The sequence below is a fragment of the Melozone crissalis genome, unplaced genomic scaffold (assembly GCF_028551555.1).
Source record: "Melozone crissalis strain CALT ecotype California unplaced genomic scaffold, PUWL_Pcris_2 ptg000114l_1, whole genome shotgun sequence".
NCBI classification, from domain to species: domain Eukaryota; kingdom Metazoa; phylum Chordata; class Aves; order Passeriformes; family Passerellidae; genus Melozone; species Melozone crissalis.
Genome location: NW_026535891.1, coordinates 2,753,493 through 2,774,826, shown reverse-complemented (window position 1 = coordinate 2,774,826; position 21,334 = coordinate 2,753,493). Strand labels below are relative to the sequence as shown.

At 54.4% G+C, this 21,334-nt stretch overlaps 1 pseudogene; it reads right to left on the bottom strand.

The window, feature by feature from the left end:
- Nucleotides 1–2,345: 2,345 nt before the first annotated feature.
- Nucleotides 2,346–21,334, bottom strand: part of LOC128948111 (Fc receptor-like protein 3) — a 35,577-nt pseudogene continuing 16,588 nt past the window's right edge.

Here is a 21,334-nt window from a genome sequence, read left to right as displayed (position 1 = left end):
TACAAAGAAAACTGTATCTCCAGAGCAGAATAAGAAAAGATCTAACTGAGATATTAAGGACAAGATTAAGAGTTTTAAATGGAATTGATTCAAAAATACTGATGAATAAACTGACCACTGCAGCAGGTAGCCTAACAAAATTGAAGCAGCCTTTACAGTCATCTCTATTGGCATTAAGAACTAGCCAGTGGCAGATTTCAAAAGTACTGCCAAAGTAAGAAAGTACAAAAAAGCCAGGGACCAAGACCACAAGTTAATAGCAAAAGCACTTAGTAAAGTTCAGGATAATGTGTCTTTAGCTTTCAGTTGTATACAAGCACAGTTATAGATGCAAACAACAGCAGCTCTGATCATACGGGAAAGGGGTGAAAGTCATTTTCCTGCTGAAATTTAGAAAATTGTTTGAGATAATGCAATTGATTTTGAAAGGAAGTTTCAATCGTGGTGGACTATGGTGAATTTCACCTATGATCCTGCTTCTCATGTGGCCACTGCCTTTGTGCTTACTGTATGTAATGCCACTGTTTATGTTATCCATCCCATCATTGCACTAAGATTAAATCATGAAAAAACAATACTCTACCCTTCAGAACATAGAGTGTGGGGCACAAAAGGTGAATGAAAAGTGCAGACAGTAAACTTAGAATCCTGCATTACTAGAGAACAGATGAGATTCATTTATGAAAGCAATACTATTAATGCCCAAGATATGTGTTTAGACAGTGAATAGAGTATTTGTCACTTCGAAGTTCATCCAGTCACTGACCAAAAACTGTGCTCGTATATGCTAGAAAAGAGTATGTGTGCCTGAGAACTGCTTGTGCTGCTGTAAAAATTGATAGCAATGATGTTATTTTGTCTAGTAGAAATCATTCTAATTTCTGTATTTGTAATTTGTTAAGATTATCAAGTGTAGTTTTTCGTACTTAGACCGAGTGACATCCCACCAGCTGATTGAAAGCAATTACACAATGAATCACCGACTATCACCTACTCCTATTGTTTCCCGATTGATAAATGACACAAAACTCGGATAAGTTTTGTGGGTGCTTTATTAAGGGCCTGGGGGTGCCGGCGGACTAACATCCCAAGTCCGAGCCCCCAATTTCACATATGAGTGCTTCCCTTTTTATACATGCAATTCATAACAAGGTCTCCAAGAAACAGTTCCCCTTGCCTAGTCACAGTCCCCTTGTGATACATTCCTTAGTTCACAAGCAAGATCATAAATCTTCTGCTTATCTTATTCTAAGAGCATTGTATGCTGCCTCCAGACAGGTTAGCATTCTTACTTTCCTGCACTAGTTTAAATATTTATTAAATTCCTAAGACTACCTGCTAGGTTACACACAAGCCCAACACACACACTATCAACAGCTACAAACTGCTTTTAACAAACCAATTCACACACAACTCATAACTAAACTATAATTACACATTTTGCTAAATTTCATTTCTTTTCCAACACTATTAGAATGGATCTTAGATTAGTAAAACAATTAATTAAGCACCAAGACCTACTAAAGATCCTAAAGAAAAACTCAAAGAAGCAGAGAGAACTGTTCAATGTGATACAAAAAGAAATAGCTAGAATTCTGCAGAGTAAAACAAAATGCAGATCATCACTGGTGAGATGTGGTCTTTAAGTAGTCGCCAACTGCAAATAGAATCTTTAATAAGTTGTGTCATCCTACTGTAGTTTTGTTAATATTAGTTAGCATAGGTTTAAGATTATCCATTATGAAACATACATGGTAAAGCACTAAAGTACACTTGTTGTTCTTTTACTTTGTACAAATAAGAATTTGTACAAAGTAAAAGAATTTACTTCCCCCTTTTAGGCAAGGGGAGAATGAGGCAAAATGAAAATTTTCCAAGATAGAAATTCATTTTATTTAGGTGAAATGTACATTTTTGAGTAAAGTCTGCATTTAGAAACCATAGTTATTTAGCCAGACAGCAAGGCCTAAGCTCAGTGAAGTTATTTCAGCGAAGGACAGAGATAAAGCGGGGGAGACAGAAGATGACAGAGAGAGACAGGGACTGCTGTAAGGGCAAGTCAGCCTGACCTCGGAATTCTTTCAGATAAAAAGGAACTAGTGCCAAATGTCACACGAAACCCATAAACCATATTGTGAAACTGTATGCATATGTATTTGAGAGGGAGATAAAAAGAGACCTGAAGTTCTCAGAGGTCCACATGCCTTTTTTGAGGAGAGCAATCTCTGCATGCATCCAGCGCTGTAAGAAACATACCAGCTTTAACACTTTCAAAAAGTTGTGGAGTACTTTTTCTTTTCTCCACAAAACAAATGTGTCCCTGCCCCCCCATACTCAGACCTTGCTCACTCGGTGCCCACGATGTGGTTATTGAGCACAGCCCCCTCCTCCTGGGGGGTCCTGTGGGGAAAAGGGGAGTCCCAGCCTGAGCCCCCCACTCACCTGTCCTGGAGCTTCCTGGTGGCAACAAGGAAAAGGGGAGGGGGTGACCAAGGGGACACTGGGACCCCTGAACCTTCCTGGGATCTCAGCAGCTCCAATCACCCACGGGACCCCAATTCCCCATTTCAACCCCAATTCCCAATGAACCCCTGATTCTTCCTGGACACTCTAAACACCCCTGAGGACCCCAGAAATTATGCACCACCGCAGGACCCTAATCCCCTGGTGCCCCAAACCCTCTCTGTCCCTGGAACCCCAAGCCTGGCAGGGAGGGGCATCTCCAAACTCCCCCAGGACCCAAAAAGGTCCTCCAACATCCCTGCACAGCCCTCCAGGAGCTCCCCAAACTCTCCAGGAGCTCCCAGTGCCAACCCAATGTTCCTCAAAGCCCACCCAGCCATGACCCTGGAGCACAACCAACACCCTCCAAATTTCCCCCACATGCCCAAGACCTCCAGCCGAGGTGACTGCAGGCTCAGTTTCCCTCAGCTCAGGGGCCCTGGGTGGTGCCGAACTCTGACTCCACTCTGGGGTCTCCCCCTCACTCCAGGACCCCCCATCCCCCTTATTTCCACCAACCTTGCGGTGCCATCAGTGACAGCCCCCGATGACAGCCAGGAGCAGGAGCAGGAACAGGAGGGTCCTGCTGACATTCACAGCCACTGCTGGGAATAGACTGGGACACACTGAGGTGACCCTGAACCATGGGGGTCAGTAACACCCCGGTGACCCTGTGTGACTCCACCTGTGACACAGGATGACCCACGTGTCACCTCCAGGGCCAGCTCTGGGCTCAGTGCCCAGAACACGCGGTGCCTGTCCTGTCCCAGCTGGTTGGTGGCCACACACTGGTAGGTGCCCAAATGTTCCATATCAATGTCCCTGAGCTCCAGGAGGGGACCCCAGGCCACCTCCTGCCCGTTGTGCAGCCAGGTAAAGGTGACAGGGGCTGAGCCCACCTGCACCGAGCAGTGCAGGGTCATGTTGTCACCTGCATGCGCCTGGTGTGACAGGGGACTGAGGGTGATGGTGGCATTGGCCACGGGCACCTGTGGGGTCGCAGACAAGGCTGGCAGTGGGCGAGGTCGGAGGGGGGTGCTGTGCGTAGGGTCACCCCCAGCCCGAGGGTCCTGCTCACACAGGATGGTGACATTCAGGGGGTCACTCTCGGCCACGCTGTCCCCGTCACTAACCCGGCACCAGTACTGGCCGCTGTCATTTTCCCCAATGTGGCGCAGCTCCAGGCGGAGGCCAGTGCCCAGCAGTGCCGCTGAGCCCTCCCGGTGCCAGGAGGAGGACAGGGGACCTGTCCCCACCGTGCAGCCCAGCACCAGGCTGTCCCCAAGTGCCACCTCTCATCCTGGGGGGCTGTGCTGACAGGAACACCCCCGAGGGCGGGACCCCTGTGGGACGGGGGGACAGCAGAAGACAGTGAGGGACCCGGGGCAGTCAGGGAGGGGCAGCAGGACCCCAATGTGGGAGAGGGGGCACACAGATGGGGAGGCTTGGAAACAGGGGAATGGGGCATTCAGGAGGGCAGACACCTGAAGAGGGAGTGGGGCAACACCAGGGAGGGTATGGGGAAACAGGGAGAGGATGGAGGGACCTGGGGAACGTGCGGGGACCTCAGAGAGGGGTGGGGGGCAGCAAGAAGGACTGAAGGGACCCGGTGAGGGATAGGAAGACATGGGCAAGGAATGGGGCACCTGGGGAGGGACCTGGGGGAGGGAGGGCAGGACATGGAAAAAGTGTCAGGGAAGGATGGGGGTACCCATGTAGGGCTGGGGGATCAGGGGAAAGACCCAAGAAAGGATGGGGGGGCAGGGACAGATCTGGGAAAGGTTAGGGCCACAGGGCAGGTGTCAGGGAGCGCTGGGAGTCCCCATGCAGTGCTGGGGGCCCAAGGAGGCTGTGAGGGCTCCCCATGCCCATCCCCACACTCACTGCACACCGTGATACGGAGACGGGCGCTGCTCTTCCGCACGGCCCCACCCTTCGAGTGCATCTGGCAGCTGTAATTACCCGGGTGGGAGACCCCCACAACGGGCACCAGCAGCTGCGGGGACCCCTGCCGGCCCCCCTCCACCTGCCCGTACTGGTAGAACACGTGCAGGAGGGGGTCTCAGGGCCGCAGGGGGCTGGTTGTGCTGAGGCAGCTGAGAGTCAGGGGGGACCCTTGGGTGGGTTCAGGGGGACCCTCCAGCACCGGCACCAAGAAGAGCTCTGGGAAGGAGAGGGGAGGTGAGGACTGTGATTCGGAGTCTGCTGGGAAGTGACTTTGGGAGTGTCAAGATATTGGAGTTGCAGCCGTGGGGGTGCTCACCATGCACTGTCACTGTCACTGGCACCGACTGTGCCCACATTGACATTTCGGTGTCCACCCAGCCCCTGCAGGTGTAGTGGCCACTGTGGTGCAGCTGTAGAATCAACAGGCAGAGCTTGGCCCCATAGCAGGACCTCCCCACCTCCTTGCCCCCATGGTAGAATCGCACCTCTGTGAGTGGCATGTCCCGCCAATGCCAGCAGCGCAGTGTAACCGTGTCTCCCTGCAGCAGTGCCCGTGCCAACACCTGCAGCACCAACCGGGCTGCGAGACACAGGGGTCTCAACACACCAGGGGTCCCGTTTTCATAAGGGTCCCCCCATTGGGTCACACCCAGGGCACCAGGGGTACCTGTTGGAGAATTTTGCTCAGACATGGCTTGAAGGAAAAAAGGCCATGAAAATATACAACTGATGGGAAAGTAAAAGGCAGCTGTAAGCAGCTAAGTCTCAAGCCTGTTTCTTAGGCACATTTCTATAAGCAGCAGAGTTCTCAGGCTGTTTTTTCATAACAGGTAAACATTCTGTCCTTGGCTGTTACAGAAAGCAAAAGTGACAAACATGGAGGCCTTGAGAACCATTCATATCAGGGTGAGAACACAAATCTTGGTTTCAATAACAAGCCACAGGTATTGAAAACAAAAGGAGGGATTAATGTTTAATCTGTAACCTATGATGAGCTCAGGTTTTGCAAATGTATGAGCTTAATTAACACTGTTATAAAATGTGCCTGGTGGATCAATAAATCGGAGTTCGATGCTGATCAGATGATGTGTCATCTCCCTTCACTGCATCAAATGGTGACCCCGACCTCATACTGCGACGCACCACGGGGAGTGAAGAAACGGGTCGGGTTCCGTAGCAGCTGGGACAGCAAAAGCGCAAAGAAAAAAAAGCAGATAGAAAAGAAGCCAAGACGCGCCGTGCTCTAGGTGATCGTAAAGGCGAGCCTGGCCGAGATGTGCTGCCACGACCTCGAGGAGCTGCAAAAGCGCTTTCGATTTAGGTATGGAGAGGCAAGCAGCATATAATGTATTTATTGCTTTTTTGCAGAAAAGGCAGGTTAAAGGACTAGATTTGCAGAGGGATTTACCAGGACTTTTATCTTATGGTTATGATAGAGGAGTTTTCCTTAACCCCCATACGGTTCACGAGTTAACAGAGTGGCGTAAATTCTGTGATATAATATGGTAGGCTACTTTAGATGGTGATAAAACTGCCAAGAAGTTAGGTAAATTATGGCGGGTCGTTCACAATGAATTGCTGCAGTTGCAGGCTGAAAAAAAGGCTGCTCAGCAGGCTACCGCCGCTCATGACTGTAATAAAGATTATGATCAATATAGGGAATACGATCAGGAGAGGGGAATTCCATCTGCCCCCGCAATGAGGACGGTTTCATTACCTGCTTCACTGCCGCCTTTGGCAAGCCAGGCTACACAGAGCGCTTTATTACCTGCTTCGCCACTGTCTTCGGCAAGCCAGGCTCCACAGACCACTTCTGAGGCTCCCGTATCCTCTGAACAACAGCATCCATGGCCGAGACCGCCCGGTCAGCTCCCGAAAAGCAATCAGCCAATCCCTGGGGCGGAAAACAACCTAGTGGCGGCTATTGCGAGGGAGCGACGGGAGGCGTGGGCTGCCTTGGCAAGAGATGAAATGGAAAAGGGAGATCAGGAGATTGTAAGCGTTGCTACTGAACTGGCTTGCCCGGTTGTCTTCAGTCCTCAGGATGGGGGTGGCATGCAGGTGACTATTACCGCTATTGATTGGAAATGGTTGTCTCAACTACGATCTACTGTCAGTCAGTTTGGAGTTAAAAGTGAGCCAGTCAAACAAATGTTAGATTATATTTTTGACACTAGCCTCCTTCTCGTTAATGATTGTCGTGGATTAGCTAAATTGATTTTTACTCAACATCAGCAGCTGTTATTTAATGCTCATTGGCAAGTGCTTGTTAACGAATGTGTGGCAGTTCAGAGGCAGCCGGGTGACCCTCTCCATGGCATCACTATTAATGAACTTATGGGCCTGGGACCTTTTCTTCGTACTGAGGCACAAGCTCTATTGGGCCAGAAGAAGTGCCGGGAGGCTATGAGATTAGTTAGACTCACTATAGAGAGGGTAAAAGAACCAGGAGGGGTACCCATGTATATGGGAATTAAGCAAGGGGCAGAAGAGTCATTTGGGTCATTTATTGATAAGGCTGCTGCCGCAACTGAAAGAGCTGGGGTGCCAGAATATCTTAGGGAGGCATTACTCAAGGAGTGTGCTCTCCAAAATTGTAATTCTACTACTAGGAGAGTGATTAATACTCTGGGTGCCAATTGGACTATAGAAGGAGGCATTAGAAAGGATGGCATTGGTGCCAACAGGAGCAGAAGCCTTTGTAGTAGATGCAATCAAACAAGTAGGGCTAGACCTACAAGAACAGGTGAAATCCTCTCAAAGTCAGGTGTTAGCTGCTCTTGCACCTCTTCAAACGTCAGCAGCACTGCCTCCGACAGCTAATTGGGGCCAAAAATGCCGCTCGGACACCTACGATACGAGTGCCTGCAAGCAGAGACCGGGAAGCGTGAACTGCAGGGACCACGCACTGGCTCAAGTCGTTGCTGAAGCATCAGCACCCTCTTCTGTCTCCAACCCGACACCACAGAGAGCTGCCATAGGGGGAGCGGAGCCACCGTGGGGGGAGTGACCCGCGCCGCCACAGCTGCAGCACGGACAGAGCGCACGCTGCACCCAGGGCGGGGGGGTTCGCCCGCTCCAACACAAGCAGCGGGGGACCGGAGCGCTTTTCCAGTGCCAGGATTTCTCTCTCCGCCCCGCAGCCGGCAAGAAAGCTTCAGTTTTAGACCTAACAGCAGTAATAAATGTGACTCTTGTCAACAAAAGAAGGGATCCCTACTGCAATTAAGAAACCAGTGATAATAAACAAATGACACCAAGGACCATTGCTATCAAGACGTTTCTCACCTAAGTTAAAAGGACCTTTTGTTCTCCCTGGCAGAGACTGTGAAACAGAAATCAGCGTATTGAATGTGGGAGTCAAATTTCAGCCGATTTGGCTTAGCATTCGTTATGCTGTCAAAATCACCTGTATTAACATGGACTTTAAGCATCGGAAGCCTAGATAACTCAGTCGGTAGAACATCAGACTCCAAAATTGTATTTTGAAAAATTTAGGGATGTTGGAAATGTGTTGGTGTGATTGTGTAAGTAAGATGTTATGAATGTGCTTTTTTGTATAAATGCTGCAGCAAACACGTGAAGAAAGTTGTTTTAGCTTAGTATTTTAGAATCAGGCCTGTAAGTAAGTTATAGTAAATGCTATATTTTATTTCTATAGTAAGTTTTATTTGTTGCTAAGTAGTTTAAGTTAAATTATCTATTAGGTGCCATTTGAGCCAAATGACTAAGGGATTACAGACTGTAAAAGGACAAGAGAGGGGGAAAATGGTTTTGAATCCGCCGGAGGACTTACCTTACTGACTTTGAACTTTTCTGAGAAACCCAAGAAAAGGGTGGACGTGGAATTTCAAGGGCAGAAATGATCATTCTCAAGCTTGTTGGACACTGGGGTGGATTCCAGCATTATTAGCCCTAGCTGTTTGCCTCCTCTCCGGGTTCGCATGAATGAAAACAGCTAACAGCCTTCTTTTCTTAGTCCAATTACCACCTACCCTGCAATGCCTGATAAGGCAGGACATTATGGCTCAGTTGGGGGTGGTTTTTACCCTTAGGGGTAAAAGCCATTGCTCGGACCGTGGCTGGGGAACCTTATAGAGATACTAAGTGTGCTTTTGAATGCTTTTGCTTATTTTGCTTTTTATTTTTGGTTGTATTCAAAATATGGTCAGTAGAATGATAGAGAAACCTGGCATACTAACCACCTTGAGCAAAAAAGAAAAAAGCGGGAATTTGTTGGACAATTTTGCTCAGACATGGCTTGAAGGAAAAAAGGCCATGAAAATATACAGCTGATGGAAAAGTAAAAGGCAGCTGTAAGCAGCTAAGTCTCAAGCCTGTTTCTCAGGCACATTTCTATAAACAGCAGAGTTCTCAGGCTGTTTTTTCATAACAGGTAAACATTCTGTCCTTGGCTGTTACGGAAAACAAAAGTGACAAACATGGAGGCCTTGAGAACCATTCATATCAGGGTGAGAACACAAATCTTGGTTTCAATAACAAGCCACAGGTATTGAAAACAAAAGGAGGGATTAATGTTTAATCTGTAACCTATGATGAGCTCAGGTTTTGCAAATGTATGAGCTTAATTAACACTGTTATAAAATGCACCTGGTGGATCAATAAATCGGAGTTCGATGCTGATCAGACGATGGGTCGTCTCCCTTCACTTCATCAGGTACCCAATTCCAACATGGGGTTCTCCACACTGGGATGCTCTGGGATGTCCACAGAGCAGGGGACGGGCTTTGGTCACACAGGAGATTACCTATGGAGCAGAGACCACCCAGAGCCCTTGGGGTCCCCGTGAGTGCCAGGTTGGGGACACCTCAAACCCCTCACTGTCTGAGACTTCATGGGGGGGCTGCACCGAGTGCCAGGTCTGTCACACATGTGGGTGCCTTCCATGTTGACAGTGAAGTGGTCGGGTTCCTCCTGCTATAGGTGTTGCTTGTCCTTGTACAAGGTAGTGTCACCAGCTGTCCCTGAGCCCTGGCAGGTCAGTGTCACCCAGTCCCACAGCACCGCCGGCCTCCAGGGGGGCTCCACAAGGAACTGGGTGGTCTGGGCACCTGCAGGTGACAGGGGACACCAGCCTGACAGGGCCAGCGTGGGGCTGGGGAGAGCGAGGTGGGGCCATGGCATCCCTTGAGAACTCACCAGCTAGCCAAGGGCCTGGGCTGGAAGGGAGAAGGGACAGGGCTCAGTGGGGGTGGAACTGTGGGGACAGAGCCACCTGGGCCACAGGGCATGAAGGCTTCCCCAAACTATCCCCATGGGGACAGCAGCTCCCACTGGGAAAGCGTGTGATGGTGGTCCCCAAAAGTTACTTGTTGAAGCAGGGAGACATGTCTGTGTCACAGCCACCCATGCACCGCGTCCATGTGGCACAGACACCTTGGGAACAGGGATACCGAGGCCACCCTTGGCTGAGGCAGAACATGGGGGCACTGTGGACACCCTGGGAATAAGGAGACCACAGACACAGCCCATGCTGGCCCAGGTCACCCCCACCAGCTCATGATCCCATCACCATGATCACATCCCATGGCCACAATTTCACTGTTCTTGTCTCCTTCTGTCCCTGCATCCCAGTTTCCTTGTCTCTCTGCCCAGAGCTACCTGAGCCCAAAGGTGCCAGTCCCCACATTCCTGTCTCCCACATCCCCATTCCCAAAATCCTACATCAGTCAGAGTCCCATCAAGGTCTGCTGTGGGTAACATGGACTGGCTCTGGGGGCATTAGGGACCTCAGGGGACCCCACAGCCCCCCTGTGCCCCGTCCCCTCCCCATCCCCAGGGTGTCAGGTCCATGTATGGGGCACTCACCTCACAGGACCAGCGCCACCTTCCCGGCCATCCCAGTGTTCCCAGCCATGTGCACTGGCTGTCACCGTTGCCAGGGGTGGCTGTCGCCTGGCTGGTGGCTATTTGGCCAAAGGGGAAGGAAGCGAGGTCAGATCTCACCCTCATGCGTAGGTGGCACCTGGTGGGGGCAGGGTGGCCACAAGCTGGGCCCAGGCTGTGGGCAGGGTGGGGACAGGATGGGGACAAGGCTGGGTGTGACACAGTAGGACATGGGGTTCTCAGGAGTGGGGGGCTCAGAGAGTTTTGGGAGCCAGAGCTGGGTGTCCAGGGGAATGGGGGGTCCCAGGGATGGGGGCCCTGGGAATGGGGATCCTGAAGAGGGGGAATCACCAGCGACAGGGGGTGCCATGGGAATGGGGGTCCCCAGGGATGGGAGGACTCAGAGATGGGAGTCCCAGGGGAATGTGGGCTCCAGGGATTTGGGGTCATGCAATTGGGATGCTGGGGGAATGTGGGGTCCCATAGGAACTGGGGTCCTTGGAGAATCAAGGTCCTGGGGAAAGCAGGATTTCAGGGGATGAAATGAATAGGAGAGGGTTCTTTTGGAATGGGACAGAGGGCCATGGAGATCCTGCGGAATGTAAATATTGGGATAGAGGTCCCATGCAATGCGGAACATATAGGAATGGGACACCCTTGATTTGATTTCCAAGGGAATGGAAGTCCCAGGGATGGGCTGTGGCTGGGTGGACCCATGGGTCTCAGGGTCCTTCCCTGGGTGCCTCAGATTTTTGGGAGACTCGTGGCCCAGCACAGCCTCCACAAGGTGCCGGCAGTCAGGGCGTCACCCCAGACAGATTCCAAGGGGCTCTGAATCTGTGGAGCTGCTGCAGAGGTGAGAATTCAGTGGGGGGAAAAGGCCTGTCTGTGGTTTGCTCAACCCTGCAAGAAACACAAAACGCAAAGGGAGCCCACGCAGCGGTTCCACGAGGGCCTCTGATGGTTTTCAGAGCAGGCCTGGCTGGAAAAACCCCCGCAGGGGCAGCTGCGGGAGAACCAGTCCAGAAATGCAGCAATTTATCATTTTCTCCCTTTGCCCAAGGTTCTGAGAGAGCCCCAAATACCCTTCAAAGACAACAACAATCTGTTGAAAAACCTGATCAGGTCTATCATCCTTCCTGTCTCAAACCTGCAGCCCTTTGTAACAGCCTGAGAAGAACTTTTGGGTTCTGACCATGGCTGCTAGACATGAGGGAACAGTGTGGAAATATTGAACAGGGGCTCACCCACAGCCATGGTGGGGCTGTGGGGAGTGACCCTGTGTGGATTCCAGGTGTCCCCAAAGCTGCTCCATCCCTGCCCTCCTCACCTCAGTAAAAGGCTGAGGGTTTGCAGGAATTGTGGTGTAAAGCCACCAGAGGTGCTGCTGTGGACCCGAGACCTGCCTGGGGTCAGGTGCTGCCCTCCTTCCATTCGGGATCATGAAGAGTGGTTGTGGGTGTTGTGCAGGGTGTATGCCTGCCCCGGGATACTGCTACGCTGCCAGTGGGCACTGGGATCCAACCTGCTGCCTTGGCGGCTTCTGCCCACTGCCGGTGGTGGTGCCGGGAGCGATTGGTGCCCAGGAGTTTGCAAAAGGAGCAATTTCCCCTCCTGCCTCCCGTCCAAGGCCGCCATGGCCCCTGAGGAGATGGAGCTGGACCGGGGCACCCCCTGCTGGGCGGGAGTGCTCTCTGCAGCGCCCCCTGCTGGCCGGGAGTGCTCCTTGCAGCGCCCCTTGCTGGCCGCAGTTATAACTGCCACAAAAACCAACAGCGCTGAGCGGGAGGGAAAGTTCTGGTTTTGTGTTGTTTGTTCTGTTCTGGTTTATAAATTTCCTAGTAAAGAGCTGTTATTCCTTTTTCTACACTTTGGCCTGGAAGCCCCATCATTTTTGAAATCAATAAAAGTTTTAGCATGGGTCTTCTTTTCATTCCAGGACAGTTCCCACTTTCCTTGGCAGACATTTCTCATTTAAATGATCTGCCAACTCTGGGGATAAGACAGACATCCCAAGAAAGACAGGGTCTGGGATTTTGCAACCTCATGCTCTGCATTGTAAGCCAGTTTGGCTACCAAGGGCCCTCTCTCCAGGTGGCACTTCTCGTCACCCAGCCACTCAGGGGCTGGCTTTGGCAGAGCCTCACACTGTCCCTAGTGTGCCATGGCTGACAGACTGATGGACAGACGGGGCCCTATCTCACCAAAAGCAAAGTCTGACCCACCCCTGCCACACACAGGTGTTCCACAATGTCTCCAGACATCAAACTTTTCTTGTCTCTGACATCCCACCCTGTGTCATGGCTGGATCCTGACCTGCTCTGAAGAAGGGGGAGGCTCTGGAACCCCCACAGGGACTTTGTGACATCCTCGTGGGTGCAACAGGGCAGAGGAGGAGTTTGGGACAAGGCACAAGAGAATCCAGAGCCTCCTGAAGGCCGCTTTGGCCATCAGAGCAAGGAAGTTGCAAGTTGCAGGTTCCTCTGGTGGAGGAATTGTGCAGGGGAGAGTTTCCAGGGTTTGTTCCTTTTGGGGACTTCCCCAGGAAATTGATCTTCTTGTGAAAATTTGGAATCTGAACATTGTTGCTGTAGCTTTTGGTTTTATTCTCTCTCTTTGCTGTTTCAGGAAATTGTTCTTCTCTCAGCCCTTTGGGATCTTTGTGCCTCCACAGGGAGGGGCAGTTTTTAGTGGCAGCACACACACGAGTGGGTGCCCATGGGTGGGGACACCCAGTGCACCCCAGTTGCCCCCAGTGTCACAGCACAACCTCATTGATGTCACTGGGATTTCTTGGTCGCCCTTGCGATCCCCGCAGCTCCACATGGGCCACCCAGGGTTACTGGTGGTCGGTGATGCCTGAGGGCCCTGCAGGAGAGAACGGTTGGAGGCATCAAAGGAGAAGGGGTGACACCATTGTGACTGTCTCCCCAATCCACAGTACTCGCGCTGCACATGTTTGGTGCTCACAACATGGGTGTACACAACCTCTCCCTCCTCTGGGAGGGCCAGGGGATCGGAGTGGGGGGGGGCTGTGGGGAAAAATACAATATGTGGGAGGCGATGGAGACTTGTGACATGCTGGAAAAAGGGGACTCATGGTTGAAGAACCCACTCACCTTTTCTGCTTCTTCCTGGCAGCTGCAAAGGAAAGAGGGTAAGGGTGACTGTGGTGTCCCAGGGCCCTACCCCTCTCAGGATTCCTGAACCCCCACAGGACCTTCAAATCCTCTTACAACCCCCAAGCATCTCTCAAGCCCCCCAGTTCATGAGCCTCCCCAGTGCCCTGGGCCAACTCAGCCTCAAGAATTCAAAGTCCAGAGGGGACAGACATGCTCCAAACACTGCCAGAGCCCCTGAAAGAATCCCCAACATCCTTGCACGACCCTCCAGCACCTCCCCAAACCCTACAGGACCCCAGGGCAAGGTGACAGTTCTGGGGCAATGGGTGCTGCCCTATCATGCCCACACTCTGGGGCCCTCTACAGCTCCCTAGGACCCCCTGTCCCCCCATTGTCACCCACCCACACGGTGCCACCGGATGCCAGGCCACAATGACACCCACGAGCAGGAGCAGGAAGAAAAGGGCCCAACCGACACCTGCGGCCACTGCAAGAAACCGAGGGGGACACATCAGGGTCACCCAGAACCTCAAGGGTCCTTCGACCCCGAATAACCCTGTGTGACCTTACCTTTGTCCCTGTGTCCCCACGGTGTCACCAACAGGGTCAACTCTGGGCTATGTGCCCGGAACACATGGTGTCCGTCCTGTCCCAGCTCGTTGGGGGCTATGCACTGGTAGGTGCCCGAATGTCCCACATCGACTGCCCTGAGCTCCAGGAGGGGACCCTGGGTCACCTCCTGCCCATTGTGCAGCCAAGTGAAGGTTACAGGGGCTGAGCCTACCTGCACCAAGCAGCGCAGGGTCATGGGGTCACCTGCACACACCTGGTGTGATAGGGTGCCAAGGGTGGTGGTGGTATTGGCCACAGGCACTGTGGGGACAGAGTCTGGGCTGAGAGCACAGGGAGGGGCTGGCAGCCGGTGTGGGTGGGTAGGGACAAGGGGGGTGGGTGTGATGGGGGATGTTGTGGATGGGGTCACACCACAGAGGGGTGAGGGGACACAGGGCAGAGGCGGAGGACACAAGCATGGTGTCCGAGGGACATGGAGATGCCCAGGAAAGGAGACTAGAGGAGGCTGTGAGGGCTCCCCGTGCCCATCCCCGCACTCACTGCGCCCCATGACCCGGAGCTGGGCACTGCTTTTCCGCATGGCACCCCTCTGGGAGCGCACCTGGCAGCTGTAATTCCCCAAGTGGGAGACCACCACGGCGGGAACCAGCAGCTGAGGGGACCCCTGCGGGCCCCCCACCACCTGCTCATCCCAGTAGAACATGTGCAGGAGGGGTCTTGGGGCCGCAGGGGGCTGGGGGTGCTGAGGCAGCTGAGAGTGAGGGGGGACCCTTGGGTGGGCTCGGGGGGACCCTCCAGCACTGGTCCCTGGACAAGCTCAGAGCAGGAAATGGGTGGCTTTGGAAACAATGACCCCGAATCCCTGGTGAGGCGCTATGGGGCTGTCGGGGTGGCGGCTGTGAGGTGCTCACCATGCACTGTCACTGTCACCGGCACTGACTTCTCCCATCCCCATGATACCCCGTTGTTTACCCAGGCCTTGCAGTGGTAGCGGCCACTGTGGTTCCGCTGCAGAGGGGAGAGGGACAGCTCGGTCCCATTGTGGAGCCCTCTCAGTTCGGTCCCCTCGCGGTAGAAGAACACTGGAGTGGCCGACTTTTCCTGCCTGTGCCGGCAATGCAGTGTCAGCGTTTCCCCCTCCAGCAGTGCCCACGCCAGCACCTGCAGCACCACCTGCTCTGGGGGGCAGAGGGGTGCCATCACATCACAGGGGTCTGGAGGGTCCTGATATCATCAGGACCCCCATATTGGGTCAAAGCCAGCACACCAGGTTTCCCCAATTTCAACACGAGGGTCCCCCCATAGTGGGATGCTCTGGGATGTCCCCCTGTATAGGGGACAGTCTCTGGTCACACCAGAGGGTGACCCATGGAATAGAGCTCATCCAGCATCCTTGGGGTTCCCGTGGGTGCCAAGCCGGGGACACAAACCACCCTCACTGTCTGAGATGTTCACGGGCAGGCTGCACCCACTTCCAGGTCTCTCACACATGTAGTTGCCTCTCTCAGTGACAGTGAAATGGTCGCCTCCCTCCTGCCCCCAGCACTGCCCATCCTTGTACCAGGTGGTGTCACCAGCTGACCCCAAGCCCTGGCAGGTCAGTGTCACCCGGTCCCACAGCACCGCCAGCCTCCAGGGGGGCTCCACCAGGAGCTGGGTGGTCTGGGCACCTGCGAGTGACAGGGGACACCAGCCTGCCAGGGCCATTGCAGGGTTGCGGACAGTGGGGTGGGGACCTGGCATCCCCCAAGGACTCACCAGCGAGTCTGAGGATCTGGACTGGAAGGGAGAAGGGACAGGGCTGGGTGAGGGTCATGGGGACACTGTGGACACCCTATGTTTGCACTGCCCACCTCCACCAGCCCTACAGCACCTGTCCCCACAGCCAAGTCCCATGGCCATATGCCCATGATCCCATTTCAATGGCACCTTTCCCCATGGCCAGGTGACATTTGCATGTTATGTGGCCCCATTCCATGTCCCAGTATCCCTGTTACCCTGTCCCTATCCCCACAGTCCACAAACTCCAAGGCTCCTTCTGCCACATACTTGTCCCCAAATCTCTATCCCCCTCCTCCTGTCTCCACATCTCAGTTGCCCTATTTCTGTCCCTAAAGCCACCCTAAATCTCTGCTCACACTGAGCTCCATGCCCTGCTCTGCCTCTGCTGCCATTGGGGACCTCAGGGGACCTTAAAGCCCCCCTGTGCCCCCTTCCCACCAGTCTCTGCCTCACCAGGGCCCATCCCCAGGGTGTCAGGCCCGTGCCCAGGGCACTCACCCCACAGAAGCAGTGCCACCTTCCCGGCCATCCCGGTGTCCCCAGCCATGTGCACTGGCTGTCACTCGCTGCTGTGGCCGCTGCTCCCCTGGCTGGCGGCTCTTCAGATGAAGGGGAAGGAAGCGAGGTCACGTCTGTCCCCACGTGTAGGTGGCCCTTGGTGGGGGCAGGGTGGGGACAGGATGGGGACAGGCTGGAGACAAGGCTGCATAGTCTGGGGACATGGTGGGGACATGATGTTGCCACAATTTGGAGTCTAAGGCTGTGTAGGGAGCCAGGGATGAGTGTCCAGGAGAATGGGGTGCCCAGGGATGGAGTCCCAGGTAAATGGGTGTCCCAAGGGTTGGGTAGACTCTGACTTGGGGATGAGGGTGCCAGAACAATGTGGCCTCCAGGGATTTGTGATCATGAAATGGGGGTGCCAGGGGAAAGGGGGACCCTGTGAGAATGGTGGTCCTGGGGGAATCAAGGTCCCCAAGGGCAGAGGTGTCCCACGGTCTGAAATTACTGGGATGCTGTTCCTTGGGGTTGGAGATCCTGGGGAATTGCAGTCCAGGGATGGGGGTCTCAGGGAAGGGGTGGCAGAAGGAAATTGGGTTCCAAGGTTGGGGTCCCAGAGGAATGGGGGTGCCAGGGTTGGGGGGGAACATGGGGGTCACAGCTCCTTCCCTGGGTGCCTCAGATTTTGGGGTGATGCGAGGCCCCGCATAATCACCCCTGGGGTGTTCATTTCCTGGCCAGGCATGGTATGGGGGTCCTGGGTAGTTCGGCCTCTGTGTCCTCGCCTGCCCCTGACTTTTTCCTCTCTTTATTTCTCTTTCGTCCTTATACTTCTTACTTTTTGCCATATCCCCTCACCCCCGGTTCCTGGCTCAGAAATCCTGGGGTGCACCTGAGCAGGGAACGGGTTGGGGGACCCAGGAGAGGGGGGAAATGGGGAGCAGGGGGTGCAGGGAAGGGTGAGGAGGCTTTGGGGGATGGAGGTGCTGGGCTGTGCCCGCTCAACACTTTCACTTTCATGGTCCTGGAGGAGAGGGAAGAGGCCATTTGTGCTGAGAATTAGATGGGAAAAGGAGGCATTCTCTGTTTCTAGGGGGGCACATACAGGGGGCTTCTGTCCTCTAAGGTCTCTCCTCTGGAGTTCAGCTGGGGGATCCTGTGCCAGAGGGTGACACATCCTGGCATGGGGGGTCCTGTCCCAAGGGGTGGCAGTTCCAGAAATGTCCCTGCACATTCCTGGCCGGGTGCCTGTCCCAGGGGTGGCACATCCTGGGGACCCCTGCCAATGCAAGAGTGGGGCCCAGCCATGGCCCAGCCCCACTGCACAGAGATGGCCATTGCCCAGCCCTGCTCTGGCCAGCCCCAGGGGGTAGCCAGCACCTGAGGATCCCCCCTGCCCCCTTGGCTTTGATTCTGGCAGCTTTAGAGCTGCTGCAGAGGTGAGAATTCTGTGGGTGGAAAAAGGCCCCCCCACAGGATGAGCTGAGCTGTGGTTTGCTCAGCCCTGCAAGAAGCAAAAAATCCCAAAGAGAGCCCAAGCAGTGGCTATGTGAGGGCCTTTGATGGTTTTCAGAGCAGGGCTGCCTGGAAAAACCCCTGCAGGGGCACCTGCGAGGGAACCAGTCCAGAAATGCAGCAATTGATCATTTGGACCTTGAGGCACACAGGGGCATTTCCCCAGATTCCTGTGCACTGTCCCAGGGATGGACAGAGCTTCTCCCCTTCCTACAAGGGAAATCAATCAAGTTTCAGGGTGGGAATGAGCAAAATGGGGAGAGTTCCTAAAGATGGCCAAAGAAAAGGCTTCCTTCAGGGCTCGGTTGCTACCCAGCAGGCAGGGAACAATCCCATGGAGCTGTTGGACACTCAGGGAGATTCCCCACTCTCGGTTATCCCCAAGCAAACGCTGCTGTGGTATGTACCAATGGGCTCCTAAAGAGAACTGAAAACTCTCATTTCATTGTGATTTGTTTGCGGTATTTTGTGAGTGACTTATTGGGAAAGCAATGGATTCTATAAAGCAGAGCATTTATACCTTGACAGTTGTATTTTCACTGAGTTTTTACATATTGGGAAAATAATGGTGTGGGAAAGATTTTTGGTTTTATTCTATGGCTTTGGTCTGAACCAACTGGTCTTCAAGTGTTGCCTGGCATTGCTGAGCCAGGAAATGGGGGGACCTGACCTGGAGGTGTGTGGGGCAGGGACACAGAGTCTCCCAGGACAGCCCTGGAGTGCTTCAGGGATAGCGCTTTGCTGGGCTCTGAGTCACCCCAAAATCTGAGGCACCCTGGAAAGGAGCTGTGACCCCTGTGGCCACGTAGCAACTGCCCAACCCTGGCACCCCCATTCCCATGGGAACCCAACCATGGGACCCCCATTGCCTTGCTCTCTCCTCTGCAGAGACCCCCATCCCAGGACTGCCATTGCCTGCCACCACCATTGCCTTCATCCCATCCGATGGGCTACTTCTTCCCTCAGAACCCCTGTTCCCAAGGGTCCCCTTTTTCCCCCTGCACCCCCAACCTTGGGACCCACATTCCAAGACCCCAAATCCTTGGGGACCATGTTCCCACAGTTCCCCTGGACCCCCATTCTGCTGGACACCCATCCTTGGTTCCCCAAATCCCCTGAACCCCCTACTCCTGGCAACACCATCCCCATCATGTCCCCAGCCTGTGCCCAGCTTGTGGCCACCTTGCCCCCACCAAGAGCTACCTACACATGGGGACGGACATGACCTTGCTTCCTTCCCCTTCATCCAAAGAGCCGCCAGCCAGGGGAGTAGCAGTGAGTGACAGTCAGTGCACATGGCTGGGGACACCGGGATTGCCGGGAAGGTGGCGCTGCTCCTGTGGGGTGAGTGCCCCGGGCACGGGCCTGACACCCTGGGGATGGGGAGGGGAGGGGGCACAGGGGGACTGTGGGGTCCCCTGAGGTCCCCAATGCCAGAAGAGCCACTCCATGTTACCCACAGTGGACATTGGTGTGACTGGGAATGTAGGGTGGCTTTGGGGACAGGAAGAGGGGGTAGGAATTTGGGGATGGGGATGTGGGGACAGGAATGTGGAGACTTACACCTTTGGGCTCAGGGAGCTCTGAGCATAGGGACAAGGGAACTGGGATGCAGGGACAGAAGGGGACAAGAATGCTGAGGATGTGGTCATGAGGATGGGATCATGGGGATGGGATCGTGAGCTGGTGGGGTTGGTCTGTGCCAGCATGGGCTGTGTCCGTGGTGTCCTCATGCCCACGGTGTCCACAGTGTCCCCATGTTCTGCCTCAGCCCAGGGTGGCCTCAGGGTCCCTATTCCCAAGGTGTCTGTGCCACATGGATGTGGTGCACGGGTGGCTGTGACACAGACATGTCCCCCTGCCTCTCCAAATCTTTTGGGGACCACCCAGACACACTTTCCCACAAGAACTGCTGTCCCCACGGGGACAGTTTGTGGACAGCCCCCACACGCCTTGCCCCAGTGCTGTTTTCCCTGCAGTTCCACCCCCACTGAGCCCTGCCCCTTCTCCCTTCCAACCCAGACCCTCGGCCTTGCTGGTGAGTCCTCAGGGGATGCCATGTTCCCACCTCACTGTACCCAGCCCCACACTGGCCCTGGCAGGCTGGTGTCCCCTGTCACCTGCAGGTGCCCAGACCACCCAGATCCTGGTGGAGCCCTCCTGGAGGCCGGCGGTGCAGTGGGACCGGGTGACACTGACCTGCCAGGGCTCAGAGACCGCCAGTGCCACCACCTGGTATAAGGATGGATGGCGCTGAGGCAGCAGGGACCTGACCGCTTCACTGTCACAAAGAGTGGCACCTACACCTGTGACAGACCTGGCACTGGGCGTCGCCCTGCTGTGAGAGCCTTAGATGGTGAGGGGGCTTCAGGTGTCCCCAGGCTGGCACCTGCAGGGACCCCAAGGGCTCTGAGTGGGCTCCGCTCCATGGGTCACCTCCTGTGTGGCCAGAGCCTGTCCCCTGCTCTGGGGACATCCCAGAACATCCCACTGTGGGGGAACCCTTTGTTGGAATTGGGGACCCCTGGTGCACCCAATTGGGGATCTCAGTGCCATCAGGTATGACAGGAACCCTCTGTCCCCTAGACGGGCTGATGCTGCAGGTGCCAGCACAGATGCTGCTGGAGGGGGACACGGTGACACTGCGCTGATGGAGCTTGCGAAAAAATACGGTCACCTCGGTGTCATTTTACCATGAGGGGAAGAAACTGGAGGGGCTCCGTGATGGCACCGAGCTGTCCCTGTCCCCTCTGCAGCTGCACCACAGAGGCAACTACCACTGTTAGGGCTGGGTGAGCAAAGGGGTGTCAAAGTGGAGGGTGTCGAAGAGGGTTAGAGTGACAGTACACAGTGAGTGCAACGATGGGGACAGGGAAGCCCAACATCCTCCAAAGATTTCCTATCACTGCCTGAATCCTTCATCCCTCCCTTTTCTCCTCCCTGGGTCATATAAAATTTCCCAAGTCCCTCCTGGTTTCCCCCATGACTGCCCAGTTCCCCCTCCTGATCCCTCATCCCTCTCTTTGTCCTTCCCATTCCTCCCTGGATTCCCCACCCTTTCCAAGGTCTCTGCTTCACCCTCGGCTCTCCCTTCCTTCCATGGGTCCTCCGGCCTATCTATAAACCCCAAATCATTCCCTGAGTCTCCTCAGTCTCTCTTGTGGTTCCCCATCCCTGCCTGGGTCTCTGCACCTTTCCATGGGGTCTTACCATTGTCCCTAGGTCCCAACATGCCTCCCAGGGTCCCCTTCTGCTCACTGGGATCCTCTCTGCTTCCCTCCAATCCCTTCCTTTCCCTCCCGTGTCTCCCACCCTCCCTGGGTCCCCAATCCCTTCTGTGTCCATCCACAGGGGTCCCACTCTCAGGGGTGTCCCTGTAGGTGCAGCCACCCAGGGGACAGGTGGCACTCGGGGACAGCCTGCTGCTGACCTGAGAGGTGGCCATGAGGACAGGCCTCCTGTCCTTCTCCTGGCATCGGGAGAGCTTGGGTGCACTTCTGGCCACCGGCCCCTGCCTGGAGCTGCAACACGTTGGGGACAATGACAGC